Raw genomic sequence first — 13,005 nt, forward strand, 5'->3', positions numbered from 1 at the left:
CAGGGACCATCACCATTTCTAGGTCTGAAGTGGTGTGGGACAGAAGCATTATCAGAACCCAGGAAAGAATTGTGCGGAGCAGAAAGCCTGTAGTAGAAAGAGGCAGCTGGTCCAGAGCAACTTCAGGGTAAATATCCTGAGCTTATTCTCCTCTCCACTTCTACTTTCTTGCCAGGTCTCCCCCACTGACCAAGCACAACTTGAAGCCAGAGGTCAGAAGATCTGTTAATGTCTTCCATTTGGGTCAGCCTCCAGGGCATACAGCAGGATGGACAGTGATCTGGAGGGCAAAGGAAAGCTATCCTGAGTAGTTAGAGATGAATGCAGGGCACTTTAGCTGAGATGCCAAGCAGAGAGTGGAAAATGCAGGTTTGGAGCACAGTGGGAATGTTGGGCTCAGGAGGAGGAGGTTTGAATTGCTGAAGTTATGAGAGTGGATGAAATCATGGGGGAGGAGAATGTACAGGAAGAAGGAATAAATTCACAGGATAGAACTTTCAGGGAAAGCAATATTTAGAAGCTGAGAATGAAGAGGAGACAATAAAGAAGGTAGGAGGAGTGGAAGGAAACAAAACCAGGTGCAAAGAATGATGGGGATCAAGGAAAGAGCAGGCATCAGGGAAGAGAAAGAGCAGGAAGGAAGTCTGAGGCAGAGAACGTTTTAAAGAAAGGTTGTGCAGAGACACTGTCACCGGCTCTTTGCCAATTTAGGGTAAACAGTTGGCTTGATCCATGCTGATGAGAACTTCCATTATGGTTGTGTTTTGGATTTGGGGAGATAGGAAAGAGAATAACAATGACTGTGGTTAAAGTGAGGGAGTTGAAGCCAAGAATGAATAATCATATCCTCACTTCTCCACTTCATTCCGTTTTCTTCGTAGACCTCCCGCTTCTCCTCTTCCTTCTCTTCTTCCTCTTTTGCATGTATTGAGCATCTATAATATACCAGACACTTTACCTACTCAGAGCATTCCCATTTCAAAGCAGTGGAGTCTGGTAGATATCAGCATCACACATGAAAGAAAGTTCCAAAGAGCTCATGTATCTCTGGTCCATGATCATGCATTTAGTAATGATTAGACTCATTTTCAAAACTACAACCCTCAGACTCCAAAGCTGTGTACTCTTTTCAGAGTATCAGTCACTGTATTTGACACATAGGAGTTATTCATCAGTTGTTTGAAGAAAGGATGAATGAAGTGTGACATAGAATGCTGCATAAGAGACAGGCAACCTGGGTTCCAGTGCTAGCTATGCTGTTAAATACAATGTAACTTCTCTGTTAAAAAAACAAACAAACAAACTTGCTTTTAACTGTTCTGAAAATACTCATGTCATGAAAACACTTTCCTTAGAGGAAGCTGCTATATAAATATTAGATGAATTATGACTGTTTTCCATAATGCGAATATTGGAGTCAGATTAAATATCTTCTTTGTAAGGCCCTTAGAGTAAAATATCTTTTTTTTTTTTTAAGTTTTTGGCTGCACCCCACGGCATGTGGGATCTTAAGTTTCCCAACCAGGGATTGAACCCACCCCTCCTGCATTGGAAGGCAGAGTCTTAACCACTGGACTGCCGGGGAAGTCCCAGAATAAAATATCTTTATCACGTCATTGTTGCTGATTTTGCTCCAAGGAAATGGATGAAGTAATTCTAGATGCTTTGTCATGTGCCATGTTCATTTTTCAGTTTAGAGTATATAAATCAAGATATTACCAGTTACTCACAATGTGATCATAGTAAATTGTTGTGAATTCAGTGGCATCTAAGAGTTCAGGCCAAAAGATAAGGCAGGATCCTGTGCAAATAAGGAATGATGGGAGCCCTCTGACCAAGGCCCTTCCTCAGAGGAAAAATGAAAACACCCACTGTTCTTCCTCTTTGCTGAAAAATCAGAACTGAGCAATCTGGTCTGTTCTTGAAATGTTTGCCTTAAATAGGAAGTGTCCATATTTTTTTTTAGCATCCCCGCCAACACAAGTAACACTTAGCCTTCCATTCATGAACTTTTGCTATATTGTCAAGAGAACACCGTCTGTCTACCATGTAACATTTAGTAATGATTTTGTGACTTTTTTTGTATCAAATGCATTGAAATGACAAATTATTGGATAAATAACTTGATCATCTTTTAAAACTTGCAATTCAGCCAGTACATAAATTTTCTCATTTTTTTCTCCATTACTGTTTCTCTTTTGCAGCCCCTTCAATTCTATGTAGTTCTACATAGTGCTGTCCTTAGACTACTTGGGACATATTGTAGATAACGAACATCCACTTGCACTTGTAAAGTAGAAAAGTGACACATTTTTATTATCCTCACAGCACAATCAGAAAATGACACCCAGAAATGTTAATTAATTTATTTAACATTGAGATAAATGTGGAATTAGGGGGGACAAAGAATGACCCAGTATCCAATTAACAAGTCCAGTGCTCTAGAATTCACCAATTAGTCTGACTATGTTCAGAGCACTGTACTCTTTCATTACAGAAATAGAATATTCTCCACACCCACTTTTGGACATACCATTCCATGGGTTAAAACTGATGAGGCTGTGGAGTTGAAAGGTCTGAGGTTTTCTAGATCTCTAATCTTATTTTTGTGTTCATTTACAGATACTTTCACAGTTAGATTTTTAATTCCCTACTGTTTCTTCTATTGCAGATCTCATACTAACTTCAAAAACAGCTTCTTCAGGGGAAGAATGAAGTCATTCTTACATATTGCTAAAAATGAAAAACTCAGTATTACTTTAGAACTTTTCATCTATGATGAATTTTGAGGGAAGTGTTAGGAGTCAAGTGAGAGCAAATTTTTCAAGCAAATAACATTCATATATGATTGAAGAATGAAAATGCGAAGAAAGTCCGAATGATTATGACTTCTTTGAAGTAGTAGACCCTAAATTCATTTCATGACAAAGGAATGCATTGATTAGATCAAAGATGTTAATGTAAAAGGTTTTAGAATATAAAAAATGAAGTTATTTTCTCCTGACCTCATAGTCTTCTCAGTTATCTACATGGATAACTTTTGTAAGCAACCAGATTATTTATTCAGCAAAAATCATTTTTAAAGGGTTTGTGTTGGCATATTTTGTTTTCAGTGAGAATCTACAATTATTTAATGTAGTACCCAGCACAGGCATGGTGAACTGGATGGTTGGGATCCAGACAAAAGGAGAATCAAATCCTAAAAATGGAGAAATTAACTGTAAGGTGAGCATAGTGATATAACTGTTATTTCTGGGTAAGTCAATATTAATATATCAAGCTCATAATCATACACATGAATTAAAATCTGGATGATTTCTCTCAAATATCATGCATCATTTGGAAATAATGACAATTATCTGTTTGTTTGAAGCTGTTAATTGATATATTAAAAAACAATTAAGTGCCTTCTATGCCCAGTCATTGCATTAGGCACTGAGATTCAATTCATGCTACTAGACCTCGTGAGCTAGCAATCTCTGGATCTTTGTGGAAAAGATTCAATACAGTGTAAGTTTTGACTGAAAAGAGAGTTGAATTGCAAAAGAAATGGAATAAAAACTTAGAGATATTTGGAATTTTACCTGAAAAGTTCTGACTTTTCTTTTTGGAATAATTACATTTGATTTGGGGTTAGAAGAATCTAGAAGTACCCTCTACACATGCTTCTTCTGTGTGGTTTCTTCAATAGCAATGCTTGCCTCTTCTACCTCAGGATCAAGGGAAGGGATGAGAGTGAACACACTGCGAAAGCATTTTCCGCCTAGACTGTTAGCATTCCATTCTAGAGGCAGTGAGCAGACCTAAAGCACATCTATTATTGCTGAAGTTTATCTTTGTGGATGGGGTTAAGAAGGCAAGAGAAGAAAAAATATCACTGAGGTTTGGAACTCTAAGAGTCTTAACATTCTTCTAATTTGATTTCTAATTTTACAGAAAAGGGCAACATGTTTCTGGTCAGAGTTAATTAAATGGAGGTGGAACCAGAGTGTTGTTCTCAGGAATGGGAATTCAGTGTCTGTTCTGGGACCACACTTCTCTTCACAGTGATTGGCTGAGGCAGTGTTGAGGGAAGAAAAGCTTTAAATAGGTAGGGTCGTGGAGCCCAGAGCTTCTTTCATCCTTCCATGGGATTTATTTTTTCTTCCTGCCTCTTCATCTCTGAAAGACAAAGTCCTTTTTAAAACTTCTAAATTAAAATTTAAATTGAGATATACTTGACATACAACATTAGCTTCATGTGTACAACATGATAATTGGATATTTGTATGTATTGCAAAATGATTACCATTCATCACCATGTATAATTGCAGTTTTTTTTCTTGTGATGGGAACTTTTAAGATTTACTCTCTAAAGAACTTTCAAATACGTAATACAGTATTATTAACTGTAGTCACCATGCTGTACATTACATCCCCATGACTTATTTATCTTATAACTGCAAGTTGGTACCCTTTGACTCTCTTCACCCATTTCGCCCAGCCTCCAACCCCCACTGCCAGCAACTACCGATCTGTTCTGTGTATCTATGAACCTGACTTGTTTGTTTGTTTGTTTGTTTAGATTCCACATATAAATGAGATCATATGGTATTTGTCTTTCTGTGTCTGACTTATTTCTCTTAGCATAATGCCCTCAGGTTTTGTCCATGTTGTCACAAATAGTAAGATTTCCTGCTTTTCCTATGACTGAATAATATTCCATTATATTTCATCACATCTTCTTTATGCATTCATCCGTCAATGGACAGTTAGATTGCTTCCATATCCTGGTTATTTTAAATAATGCTGCAGTGAACATGGGGCGTGCATATATCTTTTCGAGTCATTGTTCTCATTTTCTTTGGATAAGTACTCAGAAGTGGAATTACTGTATCACATGATAGTTCTATTTTTAATTTTTCAAGGAACCTCCATTCTGTTCTCCATAGTTGCTGCACCAATTCACATTCCTACCAGCAGTGCAAGAGGGTTCCCTTTTCTTCACATGTTCACCAACACTTTATTTCTTGTCTCTTTGATAACAGCCAGTTTGCATTTCCCTGGTGACTAGTTATGATGAGCCTCTTTTCATGTACCTGTTGGCCCTCTGTATGTCTTCTTTGGAAAATGTTTATTCAGATCCTCTGCCCATTTTTTATTGGATTGTTTGGGGTTTTTTTACTAATGAGTTTTATACTCTTATACACTTTGGATATTAATCGCATATCAGATATATGATTTGCAAATGTTTTCTTTCATTCAGTTGGTGGCCTTTCCATTTTGTTTATGGTTTCCAGCTGTGCAAAGCATTCTTTTGAAGTGTAGTAGAACAGACACTGGCCTGGGAGGAGCGACAGTCATAGATTAGTTACTAGTTACTTATAGAACCTCAGGCTAATTTCTTTGGGCTTCAATTTGTAAAATAAGAGCTTGAATCAGAAGATTTCTAACATCTTATTTCACTTAAAAGTGCCATATTTGGTTCTAGTTTCATTTGGAGTCAGTGCTATTGGACATATTAAAAACATGATTGTCTCATGCCTAAAACTGAAACAGCAACACAGTCTGGGAGGGCCTTGATTAGATTCAGGAGGCCTCCTGGTCTTGGTAAAGAAGAATGTTGTTTAAACACGTGAAGAAAGTTAACAGATGCTGCTAGCCTAGGATTCTGAGCATTTACGTACATAACTGCTCCTGAGAAAAGTAAAAAATATCCTTTCAGTAAGCTTCCTGGGACAGCATGAATGTCTAAGTTACTTTCTTAGAATAAAGCTTCCACAGATAAAAAAAATTTCTCTGTTTTTTGTTGACACTGAACCATTCTCTGACAGTATTACCTGTCTGCATGTTTTATCTCCTCTGTCAGAAGTGTAAACTCCTGAAAGCCAAGATAGAATCAAACACAAATTTGTATTCTCTACATTGTATGCATTCTCTACTGCCTTCCGTATAATATGTGCTCAGTAAATGCTATTGAATGAGTGATGGTAGGATAAGTGAATAGACATTGAGATATAGCTTGAAGGAAGAACTGTGTAAGGTAATAAGGACAACCACAAATTGGTATCCATTTGCTCAGTCTGTCTACTGCTAAGATCAGCATTTTAAATCAGATTTCGGAAATTTGGAAAAGGTGAAGAGAAAATGAGGACTGATTTCAACTTTGAGGGAATAGGCCATGTAAGAAAAGGCTCAAGGTAGTAATCTTACCTAAATCAAACAGATTATTTGAAGAAATAAGGACTACATTCAATTATGTATGAAGGTGTGCTATTATCACCTTTCATAAGGGTGGACAAAATTAAAATTTGGTTTATGGTAAATATTTTTGGAAATATTTGAATTTCATGTCATATATTAACTCAGGCTGAAAATGTATCACTGAAATCATGTGCTTTCAGTTTACAGCATGCTTTTGTATATTTCATTTGTTCTCATTTTATTCTCAAAAAATATCCAGAGAGGCAGTAGAATAGATATTCTTTTCATTTCAGGGAAAATAAATCTTCATCTCGGAGGGGTCTAGTACTTTACCCAGCGACTCATGATCAGCAAGGGGCAGATGGAACCAGGTTTCCTGACTTTCACTGTTGTGGGCTACTCTGCCTGAGAGGTAGGAATGGAGTCACTTCCTGTTTAAAAACTTTAGGTTCTCAAACATTATGCGGTACATCCTTCATGCATAATTAAATGTTATAGCTGTATCAGTCTTTTGTATCACATCTGGTTAGTATTAACAATGTCTTGTATTTGTATAACCACACTAAATGTACAAAACAAGTTTAAAGCCATAATTATGAGATCTCTTAATCTGAATTCATTTTCCTAGAATTCACTTGATTCTGAATTTTTGAGAATAAAGTTGTGACAACAGTCCACATTGCTATGCTGTTGGGTTAATTCCCTCTTTCTGCCTTTAAATGCTTTAAATTTGTCAGGAAAGGCACTTTCTCTCGCTGATTTGCCTCCTTACTTCAAAAGAGGAAGCACGAGCCCCTTGAGAGAAATGGCTTGGGTGCACAGCATGAGCTGTCTGATCTAGCTGGAAGCAGCAGTTCAGGCAAAAAGAAAAACTAAGAATTTCAATTGCCATCAGGAGCCCCTGAATGGAATTAATAAGAAACAGATAAAAACTATAGATTATAATTATATTCTATCAAAAGGATCTCTAGCAGACGTTTCCTGAAGTTACCATCAAAAGGGAAGGAAATGGCTAAAAGTGTAATTTTCTCCTGTATCGTTTTTTGTCACTTTAGTGATTAGAAGAAATTAAGCAAGTAAACAAAGAAAATTACCTACTGGGTCAATGAAAACCAACTTCTTTCCTCAAAGGAGTGGTAATGTAGATGGATTTTGTCCCTTTCTAATTATGAGATAATCTTTAATGAGCATCTTACTAGAGTAATTCACATACTTGCACAAGTCAAAAATTCAGTGAATATTTGTGTAGTACAAGGCAGTGATTGGGTGTTCCAGTCCCGTCTCCAAAGAGTTTGCAGTCTAGTGGAGCTTGCACATGATAAATGGCTCTAACGAATGGTAGAAAATGACAATCTTGATTCAAGAGGTACAGGAAAGGAAGGATGGGGATTCAGAAGCAAGAGAGATTATTTCTAGTTGGAAGAAATCAAAAAGAGCTTCTTGGAGGAATTAGATTTTTGCTAAATTCAGAAAATCACAAAGATTTGAGTGTGGAGATGGTAGAGGCATTAGTAAAATGTTCTAGGTGTAGGAAACAGCGTGAAAAAAAAATGATCCCATGTGTGGCAAAAAAATTACAGAATGTGTCAGATCACACACAGTTCATTTTAGCTAGAACACAGGGCATGTGAAGATTAGTGGGGAAATAAGATTTGAAAGTTTGGCTGGAGGCCAAAAGGAACTTGGATTTATTCTGTGGGCAACAGAAAACTACTCAAGATTCTCAAGCTGGGAATGAAATGATCAGGGCTATGCTTCTGGAAGATTAATCTGGCAGTGAATATGTGCTAAAGGGGGAAGAGGCTGGGAGATGGGAATTCTAGTTAAGGAGTATTGCAGTAGCCTAGGAAAGTGATAATGCAGGTCTGATTTTGCAGTAGGAATGGGAAGAAGTAGATGAGTAAATTATGCTGTGCTTTCATTCAATTAATATATACTGGATACCCTGGACTCTGCTAGGTTCTGAAAGAATCCTGGTGAGCAAAAGAGGAATGGTCTTTGTCTTCATAAGGTATATAATATAGTAGTGGGCAAGAAACTATTCAAATAATTGCATAATTATGTAATTGCAAACACAGGGCTAGGAAGGGAATAAACTTGGTGCTAGAAGAGCATGGAGTAGGACATCTGACCCAAGCTTGTGACACAGGGAAGGTTCCCTGAGGAAGTAATGTTAGATATGAAATCAGGATGGGTAAGAATTACATGTAAAAGATGGGGAGGAGGATGGAAGAGGATTCTAGGCAGAAGAACCAGCTTATTCAAAAGCTCAAGGTGAAAGAGAAACTGGTGTTACATTCAGTCAACTGGGCGGAGACACTTGAAGTTGAAGCAGAGGAATAGAGAGAGAAATGAGGCCAGATCATTCAAGGTCTCAGAGGTCAGATTAAGCCTTTGTGCTTCAGCCCCAAAACAAAGGATTTAAAACAGCAGAGAGACATTTGGTTATAATTTAAGGTGAATACTCTGACAGATACATGGAGAATGATCTTGTGCTGGGCAAAATGGACCTGGGGAAACCGATTAAGAGGCTATTACACTAGTCTGGGTGTGAGGTGATAGTCTGAGCCAAGTTGGTTTCAGGGGAGAGGAGAGAAGTAAATTATGTAAGGCGGATTAATAAACCGTGTGTGGGGTTAGAGAAAGGGAGTTATTTTTGTTGTCGTTGTTGGTTTATGAAGCCATTCAAACCATTGGGGGAAAACTGACTTTGGATTTGAGAAAACAACTTAAATGTCCTTTGAGACATCTAAGTGGAGAAATCTAGTAGGCAGCTGGTTATTCAAGCCTAGAGCTGGAAGTAATTTGGGAATCATCGGATGGGTTATGACATGAGTTAGGGGAAATCCCCATGGAGATCAGTAGATACATCCTCTACAGGGAGAGGCGCTAAGCCTGGCACTTGAAGATATCCGCATTTAGTGGCTAGCATGGGGAGAGGGAGCCAGTGAGTTAAGACAGAGAAGGCAGAGGCAGAGATTTTTGAAGGAAAATTAAGTGAGGGGTGTTGTGGAAGCCAAGGAAAGAGAATGTTTCTAAAAGGGAGTAACCCACCGTGACAAGCACTGTTGAGTGTCAGGTAAAAGGAGCCCTGAAAATATCCAGTGAATTTAGTTACTCAGATACCATTGCTGACCTTGGAGGGAGGCTCTTCAGTGGTGTGATTGGGCCACAACAGAGCACAATCAGATTACAGAGGTTTGAGGAAAAGTGAAATTGGGCGGTGAATATAGAAAATCCTTGGGAGAAGTTTGAGTGTGAAGGAGATCAGATAGGCTGAGAGCTAGAAAGAGAAGTAGAATGGAGAAATTTTTTTTAAAAAATAGTTAATTCCTTTAGAAAATAATTTGTGTCATTTTGTGAAAAATGTTAAATATCTGATATTGTCTGAACATAAAATTAAAAAGTAAAATTTTGTAAAAGCCAACTAAGAAAATAGTCTATTCACAAGGGGTAATTTAGTTAGTGTAATTGAAGGTTAAATTTTACGCAGGACTCCCTGGAAACCTAGGCAAATAGGGAAAGACTGTCTGACATATATACTTTATTATCTGATAGCAATAATAAAAACAGCTAATATTAATGAGTGATTTCAATCACACATGTAGTATCTCATTTGGTCCTCATTAAAGCCCATGAAGTAGTTACTACTATAACATTAATTTTCCACATACAGACACCAGAGCTAAAGAGGGTACATCTAAACTTCCTTCAGAGAAGACGTTCCTTTTGGTACTAAACTAAAAAGAATTGGTCACATGAGGTCTCCTGTAGGGAGCAGTGAACAACTTGCTGGAACATGTCTATATGCTTTAAGCAGTTATAGTAGCCATTAATTTTTTGACACTAATGAATGTCGAGGTGGGTTGGAACCTTTAACACCTACTTCCTGGTTCATGCGTGCTGCATGTAATAATAACAGCTGCAACTCTCCTTTGTCCCGCTAAGGAAATTTGTCCAGGTTCTGCTGCCTGCTCTCAATCTTTAAAGCCCTCACTTACCTGTCTTGTAGGATTTTCATTCTTGTTTCCTATAAATGCTTCCCCTCTGCTGAGCTTCTTAGAATTGTTTACTTTCTGAGATAGTCAGAATGAGGTTTTGTTGTTGTTATAGTTTTCTTTTGAATTACAATAATAATATCTGTTTATTATATAAAATTTCGAGAATTCAGAAATTACAAAGAAGAATGCAAGGATCACTTGTAAGCCCTCTACCCCTACGTAACCATTGGTAGCATTAAACATCCTTAATCTGTCTTTGTTCTTTGGATTTACATATATTTAACAAATATTATTTGATTTAGGCTTTGTGCTAGACACTTTGTACCAATATTTATACAGGTGAAATAATACTATAAATAATGTTTTGTAAAATGCCTTTTTTACTTAAATATTTTGAATAATTTCCCATGGCATTGAATATTTCTCTTCGAAATAGCTTAATCGTATTTCATCAAAAGGGTGAATATTTTATATTTACCCAATTCTACATTTTCAGGCATCCAGGTTTTCTTCCCACTGTTTTGACATTATAGGTAATGCTGCTATAAACATTGTATATAAACTTCTGTGCAAAAATTGATTTTTTCCCCTAGGAAAATTTCTAGAAGATAAATTGCTATGTGAAAAGAAATTTTAAAATGTAATCTGCTTATTTAGGAAAAATTGGCTTTTCTCCAGGATACTGTGTCTTATTTTATTTTATTTTTTCTTAAAACCATTTTGTTGAGGTATGGTTGACATACAAAACGTTGCACATATTTAATGTTTAATACTTGATGAGTTTGGAGATAAATATATACCCATGAAACTATCACTATCAAGGCCATAAACTTATCCATCACTTCCAAAAATTAGCTCCTGCCCCTGTTATTTATTTTAAAAATATTTTTTTCTTTTGTGGTGAGATCACTTAGCATAATATTTACCTTCTTAGCAAAATTTTAAGTATACAATACAGTATTGTTAACTATAGGCCCTGTGTTGTCCAGAGCTTATTCATTATGCATTACTGAAACTTTGTAGGGGGTATCATGTCTTAGATTAAATGTGAATGTATATAGTAAATAATATAGTGCTTATACTTAGTAGTTGCTCAATAAATGATGACTATTATCATTCAAGATAAGCCAACTGCAATTTGATACTGAGCTTCATTTATAGGGAATATTAGTATGAAATGGGAATTGTTTTTAAATTAACCATTTTACTATCTAATTTTCTTACACAATGTCTATGTTTCTTCATGGTTTTCCCATATAATAATGATGATGATGATGATGGAAAATACTTTTTAGGGTTTTGAAATGTAGCAGATACTGAATGAAGCATTTTATGTGCAACATATCACTAATCTTTACATGCACAGGCACTGTTATTATACCCATTTCACACATAAGGAAGTTGAAACTGGAAGGGGTTATGTGATATGCCCAAAGTTACATAGATTGCAAGTGGTAGAGCCAGGCTTCAAAGCAGGCACTCTAATGCCAGAGTCTGCACATTTCACCACTACTCTGTGAGAGAGACGGCAAATAATGTGAATGTATTACCAGAACCTGCGATTCTCTTTCTTGTTACTAAAAACCGAATGCTGACCTCAAAGTTAGGCAGTAGCAGTTTATCTGTTGCATGTCAGGCAATTATTTTTCTGTATGTTTTCCTCTCTCTTTTTATGTTTTCCTCTCTCTCTTTTTTTTTTGGTCATTTTTTTTTTTAATTCATCCTCAGGTTTCTCATGTTTGTCCTCCACTACTGCTATCAAAATATAGTCTTATAAATGGATCTCATAAATCATTTAAGGTTTTTCAGAGTTTGCAATTGTATTTTAATAGGAGCTAGCATTTTAATTCAAACTTGTCTAAGTCTAAAGATGGCATTTTCAACCTTAGAAAGCTGGTGGGGTAAGGAAATTTGTGGGGCAAGGAAGCCTTTCTGAAAGGACACAAGGTAGACAGCCACACCCAGTGCCTACTCAGAACGCCAGCCCTTAACCTTGGTCTCTTATTTCTCTCTCTCTTCTTCCCTCCTTCCCTGACTTCTTTCCTCAGCTATTTCTTGAGAGCAATTTAGGGAAAGTGTCTTTAGGAAAGCAATAAAACTGAATGCACCAATGCTTTTGGAAGCAAGCAAAGTGATTGAGAAGTGATGTTGATGTTCATTACTTTCCTTTCTTTTTCAAACTTATGGCTTTTGGCTTCAGAACCTTTGGTCCACAGGAAGAGCATTATGCTAGACTGGTTCAAATGAGCAATAATGGAGACAGACAACAACAGTGGGAGAAGAGCAGGGGTGAAGCAGCTATAGATATTCAGAACCTTCACTGTGTCTTTGTTTTAACCATCTGTGTGGCTCAGTGTCAACGATTCTTAATGGAAGGATCTCCTTGAGCTAAAGGAAAATGTTTAAGAAAATGATGGCTGTACAAGATTTTCTCCCTCCCATTGGCTGTGAAACTGATAAAGCTTTTGCCTTGATTGTTTTTTCAAGGAGAGAAAAATATTTGTAAAAGTGGAAATTATTCAAAGACATCACCTTTTTGATTTTCTCATTTCCTTCTCCAGGTGGGGGGAGGATAATTTTATGAGGTTGGGAGACATGCTAGTAAATACATAATAGTTGGAATATATATGCAGTGGCCCTGATAATGTCTAGAAACAGCTAAGGACCATTCAAACCATGTTTTGACTTCTACCTTAACCAACCTCCCAACCAAGTGGACCAGCCAAGGAACTTCAATGGACAGAGGGGGCAAGTTGATAGTTTTTAAATGTTATCAGTAAAAGTTTTCTACTAAAACTTTTAGACAGATTACTCAGTTACT

Source organism: Kogia breviceps, chromosome 13 (assembly GCF_026419965.1).
Source record: "Kogia breviceps isolate mKogBre1 chromosome 13, mKogBre1 haplotype 1, whole genome shotgun sequence".
In the NCBI taxonomy this organism is placed as follows: domain Eukaryota; kingdom Metazoa; phylum Chordata; class Mammalia; order Artiodactyla; family Physeteridae; genus Kogia; species Kogia breviceps.